This window comes from Camelus ferus, chromosome 6, assembly GCF_009834535.1.
Source record: "Camelus ferus isolate YT-003-E chromosome 6, BCGSAC_Cfer_1.0, whole genome shotgun sequence".
In the NCBI taxonomy this organism is placed as follows: domain Eukaryota; kingdom Metazoa; phylum Chordata; class Mammalia; order Artiodactyla; family Camelidae; genus Camelus; species Camelus ferus.
The window spans coordinates 39,787,557-39,803,406 of record NC_045701.1 but is presented as its reverse complement, the minus strand read 5'-3'; the positions used below and the strand labels follow the sequence as shown (position 1 = coordinate 39,803,406).

The following is a 15,850-nucleotide window of genomic DNA, read 5'->3' as shown; positions in this document are numbered from 1 at the left end:
TTTTCACTTGGTAGGCCTCTGCTGCTGCTCATTGAATAAATGAATGAATGAATGAGAGTCTGCCCTTGATTAGAAGATTAATTTTTCATGACCAATTTACACATAAAATATTATGTTTGAAATCAAGTGGAGGTATAAGTATTTTTATAAGCTTTTTTCTCTTGGGAATGATTTCTTAAATTTAAGAAAATTAGCATTTTTGGAGATATTCTTTAAATTGTGTCAGCAGATACACAACAAACAAGGTCTAGGGACTGTCAGGACGTATTGCAAAGATGATCACTGCATAGCCTCTGAGTAGACCTTCCAGGGAAACAGTAGTATAGGTCACTTGCCTGATAGGGACGATGTGATCTATATTCACTGTCTACTATATCTGGTTTGCCTGAGAGACAGGTTCAACTGATACCATTTTCCCTAGGGAGTGGGGATGGGGCAGCAAATGAGTCATGTTTGTAAAAATTATCAACTGTAATTTGACATCATAATAAGCAGTAACACAATCTGGTGGAAGGCGCATAGAACCCAGGATGGTGAGACCTGTGCCTTGGTTTACATCTCACCACTAAATTCCTATGGGCCCTTGGTCAAGTCAGGTACCAATCTGACTTCTCTCTCTAAAAAATGCCTACTCTGCAGCTGTTTTTTTGAGGATCACGCAAGAGAGCAGATTTTGAAAGGATAATCATTGACATGAAAAACTTCATATTCTGGCTCCAACACTGACCTAATGGCTGGTGGCAGAGCATGTTTAGTTTGGGGGACCGCCAAACACTGACCCTCACATCTCTGAACTCAGAAAGAACAGGAACAAAGAGAACTTGTAGCGCCTGACCCTTCAACCTGGCGTCAACATCTTTAGCGTGAATTCCGTTCTGCATACCATGTCACACAAACTACCAGCGAGTCCTCAGCATTTCAAGAAAAGCTAAATAAGTAAGTTATAACTTCCCTTAAGAAAGAAAAAACCAACCTGGCAACTTTTTTCAGATTGTCCCATACTTGGCACTATCAGTGATCGTGAACATAAAGCAGAACTAATAGTTTCTAAGAGTAGCACAATTCTTAGTATCTTGTAATAACCTAAAATGAAAAAGAATACATACATGTAGAACTGAATCACTATGCTGTACACCAGAAACTAACACAACATTGTTTCTTTTAACTGCAGTATAGTAGATTTACAGAGTAGCACAATTCTTGATATTTTTGCATTTGTCTCCAGCTTCTATTTCTAGAGATCGTCCAAGCCAATGAAGATTACATATGAAGATTACATATATTTATCCACCTTTACTGATTGCTTGACGCACTCAGCTCTTTCTCTTATACTTTTTGCTACGGAGAAGTGGGCTTCAGGGGGTGTATCTTAAACCTAGAGCGGTAATAGCTACCAGTGTTACAAAAAGCCTCACTCTAAGATAGTTTTCCCTAAAAGTGGTCCTGAGGAATCATACCCTGGGAAGGCTCTGGCGTATTAACCTTTGTGATGTATTATGTTAGATGGGCCCTGGACACAGGCCTGAGTAGAGCAAAACCAAGGTTAAATGGTACAGGGCCCTTTCTCAGAAGTTATTTGACTAAGGAATTTATCAAATATAACTCCTGGAGTGTCACTGGAGAAGTGAAAAATAATACTAGAAGTCATTGTATTCCCTGCTCGAGATTTAGGACAGTTACATTACTTTAAAATATATCTGTGTTCATGGCTGTCAGAAGAAATCCTAACAAAATCCACACATTTGCCACATCCATTACCACTGTAAAGAATTGCTTTGAAATGCTTGCTCTCACAGTCACACGGCTTCAACTTTCTCATTTGAGGCTGGACATTTCTAGTTCTGAGCTGAAAGTCTGCACCCAAGGAGCCCAGCCGTGGTGGAGCACCTACCAACTTCAGAGTTCTCACCACCAGTGCAAAATCGTCATCGCCAGCATCCTTGAGCACTTTTGTTTACCGTGCCTTGTGAGCGTACGACGGGTACGATCCAGTCGAAGTTCCATTCACAGACTAGGACTTCATGGCTGGTAATACTATCTTCTCCATTTCACAGGAGGGAGATATTAAGAGTTTACCCGGCCTCACGTAGGTGGTAAGTAGAGGAACTGGGTTCAGACCCAGCTTGGTGCTGACCCCAGAATATCCTCCCTGCAGTCAGGCTCACAGAGAGCCAGAGTTTAGGGGAAATGGGGCTGCGGAGGGTGGGGGCCTGGCGGCCCGTTGTAGCTGTTTGACCATGAGCATTAAAGAACTCTGTTTTAACTGTCTTTAACACTAATTGAACACCTAAAAGAAAAAATTTCCAAAACACATAATATAAAAAGGATATTGTTATTAGGTTGAATGGCAACAGTCACCAGTGTTTGGTAGGCGGAAATGTCCAATCCTTTTCCCTAATTCTCTGATGGGACATGTCACCAACACAGAACCCAAACTAACAAAAAGAAGTGCCCTTAATCCCCTATCCTTCCTTTTATAAAGTGTATGTTTTAAAACATCCTCCTTTCAAAGAAGCCACCAACCCTGCAGGAACTCAGCAGCATCGGGGGACCTCTTACTGGGAGGCACAGGCACAGGCACAGGAAAAAGCAGCAGCATAGGATTTGAGGTTGGGCCCAGCTCCTCAGCAACTGCGCAGAAGGCAGTGTTTTATAGCCATCATGTTTAGCACCACTTCTAGATTCTTGGATGTTTCTTCATGCATTGCCATCGTTCTCCTTAAAAAATATATGGTAATAATGACACGATCATCTTGTTTTGTGCTTAATAATGAGACAGATAAAAACCGTAGCTACTCATGAGTGCAAAAGTGAAAAAGAAAAACGGCAAACAAAAAAGATAAGTCATTTGTTCTAAGAACCTACAAATAAATTAAACCTTGCCTAAGATGTATTGATTTTGTGTGGCCTCTCCTGTGGAATAATGTCAAGAGTTCCTGACAATCCATTACATTCAATAGGCAAAATCTCCTTATAATTTTTTTTTCTGTTTCCTGAACGATATATAATCTATTTTTTTCCTTGATGAAAAAGCAGGGCTTTTTTTTATAAGCCTGAAAATTCTTTAAGGTAATGAACAAAGCTGACACCCTGTACCTGGAAAAGTTTTTTCCGATCATTTCTTCAACATCAGATATGGAGAAAAATTAGTTATAACTGACTCTATAAATGATGTGTTAAATAAATTTAAATCCATGTATACTTTCTATATACTACCAGCTGAGTCCAGCAAACGGGAAATGATTATTCGGTCCTCTTTATTGTAAAGTTAGAAATGATACAGGGAGTGCTTTGCATCTTAACTAGAGATTTCAGTCCAGAAAGTGAAAATTTTAAAATTAATTATAGATTCCTGACTGATTTTCTGTGAAAAGGATTCACTTCTGAGTATTTTTAGATCATTATTGGGAACTCATGCTTTACTGCCAGTACTAAAAGTGACCCCAAAGAAAACATTTTAAAAATAATGTATTTCACTACAACTTTAGAGAGGGGCTTTTCTCAAACCTGTAATAAAAAGATTATTTTTACCATGAAAAAAAAAATGTGTCTACATTGATACTGAAAGAAAACAAATACAGATAGAACAATTCTAGTAGAAGAAGAGCAAATAGACCAATCCTTCAAATCTTTAAACCTGCAATTACTCGTGTGTGTGTGTGTGTGCGCGTGCTGCAGTGTTATCTGTGCGTGTTCCTCCTGCTGATAGCCTGGTAGCAGGAGGGAAATGAAGATGCTGGAAATGTCCTAACTGAAAAGTAGACTTTGCACTTGTAGTGTTTCATAGTGTTGTCTGGTTTGGAAGTTGGCAGTTGAGGGGCTTGGTGTGCCAGGCCATGGGATTCTGGAATTTCACAACTGTGCAGCTCTGAGGAGGGCTGTCTAACGGGTGAGTCTTGGAACCATCCATCAAAGAGCCAGGCTATCTTGGTGCATGGTCAGAATATCCACGTTTTACGATCTCCTGGTGGTACCTACTTGATTCTCAAGATTTAACCTTGACTTCCTTAGAAACTCTCCCAGGCTAACTGCAGCTTTGGAAGGGTCCTCATAGGTCACTGGTGAGTAACTTGCACAACAGGAAACTCCAGCTCAAGTAAGGAAACCCACACTTTTGGGAAACCCTTCATCCTAGAAGGAAAACTCCTATAGCTGGGCAGAACTTCTTATCTGTCATCAAATATAGAGACCTGAGGCAGGCAAATAATGCTGATGAAAGAGTGTACCTCTAATGCTGGAACTGAGCACGTGGTCCTTCCTGAACTTCCTATGAGCCCCTGTGATGGGCAGACAAATCAAAAGTAAGTGGGATCTAGTTGTGTTTATAGTCCTTGAGTTTACTGTCTATGAGACAGACGCATGAAAGCATGGTTAGGATGTGGTATGAGATGTGTCCTAGAGGGCTGGACGCATAGGGCTAAAGGCAGGAAGGACCAACTTACACTGCCTAGGAAAGAAAGGAAAGTTTCCGAGATTCTCCAAGCTGACTGCTGACTTCAGGGAGTGGGCAGAGGACCTCTGGAGGGTCCAGTGACTGTTCGATGCCTCATACAGGATGTTAAATCTGTCTGATATCAGGTGATGCTGGTGCTGCTACCATTAGAGTAAGGCTTTGATTGAACTTCTCAGTTGCAGCCAAGAAAGTCTGGAGAAGGGGACACCTGATGGAAGGTCACCTCATCATCCAAGGTGAGACTCTGCTCTGTAGTGTCTGCTTCTCCCTGGTTCCTGCCCATGGGTCTGTGGACAAACCCAAGGCTGGTACATCTTGAAAGATAACTCTCCTCTGTCTGAAAACTCCCCTGGTCTTTGTCCTCTCTCTCTTTTTTGCTTCCCAGTTAAACTTTTTGAAAAAAGTCATCTAAGCGTCTTATCTCCACTTCCTCATGCTATATTCCATTAGCAGCCCTCCATAAACTGGCCTCCAGAGAGCCTGCTCTGAAACTGCTCAAGCCAAAACTCCATCAGTGTATTAATGGTCAGATCTGATGGGCAGGTCCTGGGCTCCTTCCTGTCTGGCCCCTGCAGCATCCAACATTACTAATCACTGGTCCTTCTCACTATACTCCCCTCCTTTTTTTTTTTTTTTTTAATTTTTTCCCTCTTCATTGTTCATATATTTATTTATTGAAATATAGTCAGTTATAATTTGTCAATTTCTGGTGTACAGCACAGTGTCCCAGTCATGCATCTATGTATACATATATTCATTTTCATATTCTTTTTCATTAACGGTTATTACAAGGTATTGAATATAGTTCCCTGTGCTATACAGAACAAATTTGTTTTTTATTTATTTTTATATATAGTGGTTAACGTTTGCAAATCTCAAACTCCCAAATGTATCCCTTCCCACCCGCTTTCCCCTGGTAACCATAAGATTGTTTAAATGGTACTATGTCCCCTTCTGCTTTCTCCCCTATCTCTTTGTCCACATCTAGAAAAATTGTGCCCAGGCTGCCCTTTCTCTATCTACCAGCTCTATAGCTGTGCTCAGACTTTCCCTACACCAGTATTTCTCAACCTTGAGCACACATCAGAATCACCTGGAAGTCACCTCACCCTAGAAATTCAGATTCCACAGGTCTAAGGGTGGGGCCCAAGGGTTTGCATTTAGAAAAACAAAAGTTCCAGGTGACTCTGTTGCTAGCCTGGGACCACAGTGTGAGAGCCACAGCCTTAACCAGTCTTTTCTAAACCTGTGACTTCAGCCACCACCCCACTGATGATTCACTTGCATGGGCATTCCTGAAACCTCAGACTTGGATAGCTCTTTATCACATCTCTATCCCAGTGTCCTCCAAGCCCCTGATCTTAATCTGCCCCAGGTGGAGCGAGTCAAATCTCCTTTGCTCTTTCCTTTCCACACCCCCAAATCTGCTCCTCCTCCTGTATTTACTCTGTTGGAGAAAGACACTGCCCCCTACCTTAGCCTTGACATGCCACAAACTCCCAGGGATTACTGCCATCAGGTTCTCTGGTTCACAGAGTACCTCCCAAGCCCACTGTCACTGCCATGCCCAGGCCCTCACAGAAGCCCTCATCTCTGGGGACCCTGTTGGACCCACAGCAAATGTGTTCCTTTCGCTGGAATTCCCTCTTTGAGGTTAGTTGCCCCCCTAGTGCCCATAGCCATACTCTGACCACGTGCACTCACTAGGCACACTGGGTCAGCCTGGGCTGCTCTAGCAAACCACGTAGACTGGGGGGCTCAGATAACAGACCTTTCCTTCTCGCTGCTCTGGAGGCTGGAAGTCTAAGGTCAAGGTTGCCAGCAGATTCAGCATCTGGTGAGACCTGGTTTGCATACGGCTGCCTTCTTACTAAATCCTCACACGGTGGGCAAAGAGAGAATCCCTCTCATGTCTCTTCGCTTAAGGACACTGACCCCATTTGTGAGGGCCCCACCCTCATGTCCTAGTCACTTCCCAAAGGCCCCGCCTCCAGGTAGAGAGTAAGACTTCAACATATAAATCAGGGGGTGGGGTGGGGTGCCTGCTCTGTTGATATTTAAGAAAGTAGCACCAGTGTCTGCTAATGTGCAAGGCACCCTGAAAGGACCAACATTTTGTTCTGACCTAAGAACATCCTGGGAAGAAATACACTGCTTCTGAAATCTCGGGCATTGCTACACCCCTTTCAGTCCCCCTGGGGACTAAGCCATCTCTGAAGGGACTGTAGTGCATGCACTTCTCCTTCTGGATGAGCTTGTTAACGTTACTAACAAATAATTCTAGGTGCATTTTACTCCAGCAACAGCAATAGTTGGCACTGGATTCCTTTGAAATAAGTTTGCATTCAGACAATAAGCTAAGTACTCTTCAGTAAGGCTGAGGAGTAGAGAGAGATTTAAGGAGATCTGGGCTCTAGGTCCAGCTCAGCTGTAAGCCGTCCAAACTCCATGGACTCGAGATCTTTTCTGATAAAAGGAGGTACTTGGCTTCTCTAGCTTCTCTCTCTAGGGCAGTTTTTAGCCTTTTAGTTTAGCATATTAACAATAACGTCCAATCTAGTAAAGTAAATGCAAGCGTGAGCTGATGGGCTGTCCCTCTGTGTGACTGCATGAAACGTTAAGGAGCAACGGAGAACTGAGTCAAAGCAGCGTACCCTTGTGTATAAGAACCTGTACTTGGATCCTCGGTCCATGGAGAGGCCCAAACCCTAGACTCGGTGGAAATGGTGGCAAAAGGAGCCCAGTGGAAGAGTCACCTCCACAGATAGAACAGTTCACTGAAGTGAAACTAATGTCAGGCATATTGCAATTTCTTATACACATGGTGAGGCTAACACTTTAGCAATTCACACTTTTGACACAGTGTCCTCTGAACACATCTTAATTCTTTTGTCTCTAATGTCTTACATCAATGAGACAGGAGGGAAGAGGGCAGCACACAGCTATTAAAGTAACAACACAGCAGTTAGCACCAAGATGGCGGAACAGTCACCTCCCTTTAGACCCCGAGGCCCAAGGTGGTGGGAGATTTGACTTCGAGTAGGCCCTGAACTACATTATACACACTGAAATGGACTAGCACGTGAATGACACACCCACAGGTGCCACGACAGTTCCGAGGCTAACCATGAAAGGTCAAAAAGGGGGCAGTGGCCCAATTCCTAGAAATCCCTGCCCATTCACCAAAGTAGTTGGAAAAATCCTCTCACTTGTTAGCATATAAAAACTAGCAACGCCACGCCTCACGGTCGTTCCCTCCTGCGATGGCCTGCACTCTGTCTATGGAGTGTACACCTCTCTAAGTCTACTTTTACTCAATTATGGTTTGCTCTTGAAGTCTTTCCTGCACGAAGCCAAGGACCCTTACTTGGCAGAGTGTGTCCCAGGGACTCAACCGAGACCTGGGTCATGGCCATCCTCTCCTGCCCCCTTTATTTTCCTCTATCATCAACGTTGAAAAAGTTATAGTCAAAAGATCACCAGAATCCAGGCTGGCAGAGTATCAACATGCATATATTTCCTCTTAAACCACAAGGCCACATGATTCTCATGAATATTAAATGTAGAGAACCACCGCTAAGTCAAAAAGGACCCACTCAGGTATGGCCTAACGGTGACATCCTGCAATTCACATGGTCTCGGTCAACACCTAGAAGGTCACCATTTGGTTCTTTAACAAGGCATTGTCTTCCCTTGCTTCTGGGAGTTCTCAGTTACACAGATACTATCTTTATTGGAGGTTGCAGGACTAACTAGTCTATCATTTTAAAACCTGTTTTTCATTGTCATATCATCCTAAGAGAGAGTGTCTATGCCAAGGCCTAAAATCATAGGTTCACTGTTGCTAGCTGGGGTAGCAAGGAAGAAGATTCAGTACCAGTAAGAGCTCTTTGATACATCGCATGCAAATGAAGGCGGCAATGAATTATTTCATCGACGCTGTCCAAACTCAAATGCACCCTGTTGAACTTTCCCTTAGCTTGATACCACAACCATCAAATACAAAGGCAGTGGAGGGAAGGGTCGCTGTAATATGCAACACAATAAATACATCAATTGAAGACCACCATTAAAAGAGTTATTTGCTAATGGGCACCATGCCAGGGTTACTCAGGCAATGCTGCTTGCAGAATTCCTAAGCTGAGTTCACAAGATACAGATCGATGCACCTCCAAAGAGAGTCTATATCAATCTCCATTTCATTCATTAGCTCCCACTCCGAGCTGGTTGGCTGCTAGTTAACTCTTTAATGTGGGAGAAACTGTCAGTGTAAAGGCCACTGGGACACGTGCTCTTCCCAGCTGTGCTTGACCTGTCAATATTTCTTGCAGCAGAATGTTTAAACTGGTCCGGCTAATGGCAAAATGGAGACCTGTGGGGTTTGGAAGGCTTTCATAGCTTTAGAATGGCTTACCATCCAATAGCAAACATTAGTAAATTCACCCCGTTGCTGTATTTCTGCCTGTGCTTTACTATCCAGGTGCACGGAAACTGGGATAAAATTATCTCCCATAGTTTTATTCTTGAACTCAAAGGTATTTTAGACTACACATTATGTAAATGTGGGCTCCGCTACAATGAGATGCGATCACACCAAGGACCTGGCTGCAGTGGGGATCGTTAGTTTGTGATTCAGCTCTAAAACAGCTCCAGACAATGAGGGGAGCAAAGCAGCACTTTCCGTCAAGTTAGGATTCGTTTTCAATTTGTATTGGTCCAGGGACAACTTTATTGTTACGCCGTGGAGGAACCTGGATGCTCTGGGGGACGCGCGATGCATGAACTATTTCAAGCCCTTCTGAAAATGTAAATAAGAGCCCTAAAACATAAAGGCATAATTACCAAAACAAAGAACAGCCTCAGACCACCAGGAATAGCTGGCTTCGCTTATTTTCTTTCTACAAATATTGAATTTACTAATTTCCCTTGCCTTACTGTTGAATAAAATCAATTTTCTCAGTAGAGCTGATCTCTGCTTTGTTTGAGGTTAGATGTGAGGTTGATACGCGTCCTTAGATATACTGTTTGGGAGAAAGCCTTGAATATTTAACCCTACGTCACAGCGGGCCCTCCCTTCTCTGTCCTGTGGGGCGTCTATTGATTCACTATTTGACAATCAGGATTCTCCATAGGTTAATTGACATGTTTGGAATTCATGGCAAGAAAATCTGTGCATTATTTTAAAACTCCTGTCAAATTGTTTGTAGATATGGTTTGATAACAACACCTGTTTTTTCCCTCTCTTGGCCAATACAATCCACTGAGAATCCTGGCTTAAAAAATTTCCCTGCAGAATTGTCAAACATATGTATTTGTATTTCATTACTTGGGTAATAGCTGATTTGCCAAGTTCATTTACTACTAGTTGCTTCTCAAACATCTCAGTGGGATAATTAAGGAATACTAAGAACTGAAACGGTACTAAGTTAGGAGGGGGCTGGAGCCATTGCCCAAATCCCAGTCCTGATTAAACTGCTGTCCAGAATTAAATATTCAGTAACTGAAACGCTCTTTTCTTCCTTTACTCTGAGCAACTTACCATCAAGAAGACGAAGCTACTCCCCAAGTTGTGCACGAGAGACCCCCCTCAAATTATCTGTACCAGTCAGATCAAAATCCTGCAGACTTTCAAGTGAAAAGTATTTAAACTCAAAACTGGCAATGGTCCAAGTGGTGCCTTTTCTCAGCGGATATATACGTGGGGAGGGGAAATGAATAGTAACTCCAGGAGCATGTCTTGGAAAGGAGTAAAGAAAGGCCAGGCACAGTTCAAGGTTACAGCTGAACACAAGGGCACTGATGAGAATTTGGACAGCTAATACACTCTCTTGAGAAATTGTGAATGTGAAGGATCTGGAGAAGAATGTTGAAGTATGATAGCATTAGAGTTTAAATGCTCTCCAAGAATCTTGCTGGCTCATTGCACAAAGAAAAGAGAGAGATTTTAATCATGAGCTATCTATCATCACCTGAATTTGAATGCCTGTTGTTTGAAGTCACAAGCTACTGACTCCCATGATGTAAGTTTTCAGGTCTATTGCTGGAACAAAAAAGGTATGAAAACTGGTGGGGGGAAAACACACACACACACACACACACACACACACACACACACACACACACACACACACACACACACACACACAAAAGAAGATGTGTCTAAAATGCTGCTCTTTTAAATGTTGGACAAGGAGAAGTAGTAATAATTGAATGGTGAGTTTCTCAGAATCTTGCCTCTGGAGAAAATGGGAATTTATGAGACTAGGGAGAATGTGTTTGAAAATAAACTGTTGAGGAGTACAAGCCCCATTGCTATCATAAGACAAATGCATTTGCTTCTGCAGTCCGTAAGTTTCCCAAGTTCACATCCACACTGCAGGAAAGGCTACCCAGGGACCCAGAACAAAGCTCTGTTTAAAGTGCAGGCACCAAACTAAGAGATAGCTGAGCTCTCTTGTTAGACAAAGAGTTTAATGTGAAAGGGCAGTTCTGACGATGATCCTCACTTACTTCCCATTTCTCTTGTTTCGAGGTGTATTCCTTTTAGTCCTATAGCTGATAGACTCAAGGAGACCCTTAATAATTCCTGAGAGTGATCCACAGAGTCTTCCACCAGCTACGCATTGGGTGTTCATCAGGGAGGTATTATTGATTTTCCAAAAGTGAAAAAGTTACCTAACTTAGGACTGACATGATCTTGTTTTACCCTATTTCATTACATGAGAAAATGGTATAGTTTTTTTGCTCTCTCAATGCCCAGGAGCCCAGGCTTAAGGAGGGGAAACAGTTCACTCTTCAAATAAAATAAAAGTAAAGACAGAAGAGCCGAGAGCTTCTCTTGTCACATTTCTGCAATTTCCGGCTTTCAAGCCGCCACTTAACAAGCCACTTCTTGACATAATCTTTAGGCTTAAGCATGTGGAACAGTGGACCAACCAGCTTAATCAAAAGACAAAGATGATATGCAACTAATGGACAGAGCATCGCAACTAGGTGTTAACACATCATTCATTGAACTAAATGCTCTTTCAAACTCTGCAGCAGAAACAATTAAAGTACTGACGGCAGTCTTAAGTTGCTTCAAATTGTCTGGCACAATTGATCCACAATTATCTTTGTACTCCCCGAAGCCCCAGAATGCTACCTTCTTCACTGACTTTAAATTTCCTTCACAGTTCTCCAACCTGTGTTCTGGCATACTGAATATCTGACATGCCGAATATCCACTGGAGAAGACCATTTTGATAGATCTTGGAATCCTAAATATCCTATTAAAAATCTGAGCTGTATGCCTCTTGAGTGCTTATAACCAGCTCTTCATAACAAACAAGAAATCTTACTGAAAACTTAAAGATGAGTTAAACTTTAAGACAGATGAGATAAACTAATTTTTCCATTCATTTCATAACACCACTCGTTAGAGAAAACCTATGATACAGAATTTATGGCAGAGAGGCCGATTGTATTTCCGAAGTTTGAATTTTAAAGTCACCCACGTCTGGTATGGTCAAGGAATTTTGTTCACTATTTTTGCACCCTTGGGCTAAGACTCTCATGACCAGTATCAACACTACTGGTAAAGCATGTTCCTGAATATTCATTTACGCGGTGGTTTGGGCATCGCTGTCAAAAGGAAAACTATTCAGTGGCTATTTCATCACAATTACTGTGGACGCCCTATGAAGCGCAACCAGATGTGCTTTGTTTCCAAGGTGCTGTGAAAAGGAATTTGTTTTGGAACACAGGCAGTGATATATTCGTTAACACTACTGTCTACAAATAAATATTTTTCTAATTTTTTTTACTTTACTCCCCCCCTCCTTTTTTTTTGTTGATGTCTGCAGGAAATTGTGCAGTTATGGGAGTGAAAACCGTTGAAGATGGAGACAATAAGCTGTCTACCTTGAATAAAGGTGCTGTTGTCCTCAGAGGGACACAGTATTGGATCCCTGCTGAGAAGTCATGCTTAGCCGTCATCTGACGACCTGCACTTGGGTGTACGCACGGACAGAACTGAGTCATGTGACAGGACAGATCACTGATTACCTTTCTTTCTAAACTGTCCATTTGACTTCTTTTCTCAGGTGCGCTCTGATCTAGAAATGGTTAAGAATATTTTAACTGGAACCAAAATTGCCAAGGTTCTTGGATTTCACAAAGTAAAAGCTAAACAGTGATGAGGGCATTGGTTTCATCAGGGAATAAAAAAAAAAACAAAACTTTTATTTGTGCAGGACGGGAGGATCTTCAGCAGGGTCTCACGTTTGTTGTCTTGGTTCCGTTTCCCCAATATTGCTGTGAAGAACTCTGCATGGATTTCTATGGATCTTGTTTAAAATGTTTATTAAAACTGCTACTTGACACAAATTTTATTCTTTCATACTGCCTAATTTCTTTCTAGCCTCTCTGAATAATAATTCACACAGGCTATTGACTATGCATGTGACAAGAATATGTATATATATCATACATTCTCTAATTCTTTTGATGCTTTTGCCTCTGGCTTGGGGGAAATGTTAATATTATAGAAGATTTAATTTCAGGAAATAAGCACAATATTTTACGGTTAACAAACATTAGTACTGGAAGCCTCACTCCCATACCCAATCCCTCTTCACCTGTTTACTTTTCATTTTCTCCCCCCTCTGCACTTACAACCTTAACTACATATAACTGACCGGTTTGACTGCATCTTCTGTTCATTGTCTATTTCCCTTCACTGGAATGTGAACTCCAGGAAGGCAGAAGGCTTTGCTTTGTTCACTGGTGTAACCTCAGCACCTTGAACGTTGCCTGTCACATAGTTGCTGATCAACAGACACTTGTTAATGAATGAAGAGTATTACTAGTCATAATAATGCAGTTTTCATCCTATAATTCCTTGACTCTATCATTCCCAGTAAGTTAATGATGGCCCAATAATCTACATTTAATACTCATGCCAAGGAAGATTGCTAACAGTGTTAAGTATTAATTGCCTCAAATACAGTGGGAGGTATACATACATCACTGGAGAATTTTTAAGTCTTGTATAAGATCTTGTATAAGAAGCACTGTTTTTCATATATTCAAAATTTGAGATATTTACTTATCATCTGAAAAAGGCAGGTAAATTTTGGGAAATACAGTGACTACTTCTGGAATTCCATATTGTAACTGTATACAGTTTCCCTTCCAAAAGTAAATTCTATACAACTATTACTTTCAGTAAGATGAATAACAAATTTTAATGTACTTATTAGACGATTACAGATTCATATTCATTCTCATCGTCTCTTTCTCCCTCTGTCTCTCACACACAAAGGATGTGGGAGAAAGAACTGTGAGAAAAGCCCTGATATAAACGTATAAATGCAGAGAGGAAGGAGGGAGAAGTCAGAAGTCCTAGCTGGTAGTGTTAGTTCGCTAATACCCAGCCAAGTGATCTTGGCCATTAATTTCTCTTTGAAGATTCTGTTTTATCACTGATTAAACATTTAAGATCCTATCACTCTCTCACAAATCTGTAAGCCCACAGATGGAAGATAGAAAAAAGCAGGAAAAGGAAGTTTATTTGTGTAAGTGATGCCAGTAGCCTTTCAATTTTTGATGTATTGAAAAATCACTAATTCCCATATTGCTTTATTATTTCCCTTTTAAAATCTCATTTATCCCTAATGTTTATCCTAGAACATTATCATCATTCTTTGGAGACACAGAGTTAATGTCTGGTTCCCCCAACTCCAAGCAGTGCCTTTGGTGAACTACGGTGCCTATATAATTAATCAGAGGAAATTTCAAAATAGTTTATGCATCAGTCTCTTTGACAACATATCTACTAGCTTATTTCATTGTGCCTTTGGAATGATGCCAGATAGCAAGAGCTAGTATCTTCAGGCAAAGCTTGTCCTAACACCTGCTTTGCTACCTACCCTGCTAGATACAGGTGGTTCACCAAAAACAAGCCAGTATAGAGAAATTTCACTAATTCACTTCTGTATATTTAACCAGCCCCAGCCATCCCACAGCTTCTTCCAAGGAATTCGTCCTTACTTATCACAAGTGGACCAGGGAGCAGCTCCCTTACAGTAAAGACTTTTCCCTATTGTATCAGAAGCTCCTGTATGTTGGCTACACTGAAGAGTGATCTCACCTATCATGTTTATGCCTACAGTTTCATGCTCAGAAATTAAAACAAGCTGGTTGGGACAAGTTTAGGCAGATCTACACTTTATATTTTTAATTTGTCAAGACCAACAACAAGATTTAAAGAATGGAAAATAATAAACATATTATTCCCATTTTGAAATTTAAGTCATCAAGGCAGAGCCAGTGCCAAGGTCACCAATTAGGCCCCCAGTAAGACCAAGATTACAGTGGGAGAGTTCTTGATACGTTATTTACGTTTCCAATTATATAAAAGGTCATCTTGCACTAAGGCCCTACACAGTCAAACAGAAAAAACACTGGATTGGAAATCAAACAATATGGATTTTACCACTAACTTAATATAATACCTTAGGTAGTTATCCCAGTTATGACTTCATTCAATACTAATTTATTTAATAAACAATTAAATACCTATTCTGTGCACACATACATGCATGAAATAGGCAGAAAGTAGTTTCAAGGTGACAAATTGACAAGAGAGTGTACAAACCACATGTACAAACGCTGAGGGAATTCAAAGGAATTGCTCTTACGGGCCTCTGCTGGGCTGACTGGTTTTGACATCTGGCCCTTCCATTCAAACTGACAGTAACATACTTAACCAAATTAGAAGGTTGTTTTGGACTTGTGAAAATACAACTTCAAATTCTTTTTTTGACTATCAGTTTCCCCAGATTTAAAATAAAATAATACTCTAATAAAATGAAAACTATATACTTCTTCTCAAGTGCTATGGAATATTCTAAACCAGTGATTCTCTTTATTTTCTATGTTGAGGACTTTTGAAAATCTTATAAATGCTACAACAACAACAAAAACCCCTCACCTCTGAGACAGAAGTGAAGGGGGACAGGGCACAACCTTTCAAAGAACGACATAGCTGTTGATACTGCAATAACTGGTTAGGACCAGCTAGGCCCAGGAGGGTGGAAGACTGCCTTCCAGTGGACCTTGATCCTCACCCCACACTCACTGTAACACATTCGCATGCTAGATGACACACCCACAGGTGCCATGACAGTTCTGAGGTCGACCAAAGCCCACACAGTGGGTGGTAGCCTGATTCCTGAAAATCCCTGCCCCCTCCTCAAAATACTTGGAATAATCCTTCTGCTTGTTAGGGTATGAAATTACCCAGCCCATAAAATCCAAAAGCCTCACACCCCTCCTGAGACAAACTGCACTCTGCCTGTAGAATGTGTATCTCTCTAAATAAACTTGCTCTCACTTCACTTTGGCTCACTCTTG

At 41.4% G+C, this 15,850-nt stretch overlaps 1 protein-coding gene and 1 long non-coding RNA gene across 6 annotated transcripts in view; one reads left to right on the top strand and one right to left on the bottom strand.

The window, feature by feature from the left end:
* The window catches only part of LOC116664221, a 228,922-nt gene extending 216,102 nt beyond the window's left edge, over nt 1–12,820 (top strand). The window contains exons 4-6 of one of the 2 annotated variants that reach the window (XR_004320621.1): nt 4,630–4,689; nt 9,174–10,473; nt 12,298–12,820. This is a non-coding gene — a long non-coding RNA (uncharacterized LOC116664221). The remainder of the gene's footprint in view (nt 1–4,629; nt 4,690–9,173; nt 10,474–12,297) is intronic. The other variant, XR_004320622.1, reaches the window with a different exon arrangement.
* Nucleotides 1–15,850, bottom strand: part of NPAS3 (neuronal PAS domain protein 3) — a 799,363-nt gene that overhangs the window by 153,739 nt on the left and 629,774 nt on the right. The gene's annotated exons all lie outside the window — the stretch shown is intronic.